This window comes from Wasmannia auropunctata, unplaced genomic scaffold (genome assembly GCF_000956235.1).
Source record: "Wasmannia auropunctata unplaced genomic scaffold, wasmannia.A_1.0 LD266767.1, whole genome shotgun sequence".
NCBI lineage: Eukaryota > Metazoa > Arthropoda > Insecta > Hymenoptera > Formicidae > Wasmannia > Wasmannia auropunctata.
The window spans coordinates 1-585 of NW_012096123.1; the positions used below are offsets into that span (position 1 = coordinate 1).

The 585-nt window shown below is 28.2% G+C and overlaps 1 long non-coding RNA gene across 1 annotated transcript; it reads right to left on the bottom strand.

The window, feature by feature from the left end:
* LOC105462276 lies at positions 1-534 on the bottom strand. The gene is made up of 2 exons (XR_976041.1): positions 424-534; positions 1-288 (listed from the first exon to the last, which is right to left on the bottom strand). It is a non-coding gene; the product is annotated as an uncharacterized LOC105462276 (long non-coding RNA).
* Between the last annotated feature and the right edge of the window lie 51 nt (positions 535-585).

A 585-nucleotide genomic window follows, 5' to 3' on the forward strand; every position in this document is an offset into this window, starting at 1 on the left:
TCTATCAGGAATTTTTTGAAAAATTATGAAGTCTTAGTTAACATAGAAAGTGCAATATATTTGGTAATTTTGAATATATATCTTAAATAAATTTGTGTTTCATAAGTGATTAATTGTAAATTTCGTAAGAAAGTTGGAAAATTTTTAAGTACAATATAATAGTTTTAAATTATAAATGGGCTTATAATGAGGATTATCGTATCATTTTGAGTAAATGATTAAGTAAATTTTCTTTACATATTATATAATAATACATACCGTTTAGTGCGCGAGAAGTTAAAATTTATTCTGAATAAACAAACAAAATCAACTTGGTTGACTCATCAATACATAACTATAATTCGAGGCCAAAGCTTAAGACGCGGATATACATGCAATAAAATGACTGCTTTCTTTTAAATATTCTCTTTCAGTTGGACTTACTCTGTATACGTGCAATGGTTTTCTCAATGTCGGTTTCGATTTTTATTAATGTCCTTCTCAGTTGATAGCCTTTGGTGAACTGAACGAGAACTGCGAAGTTATTCACTTTTTTTGATATACATCAACGTCTCCTCTCCCTTCTCTTTATCTCTGAACAATGTA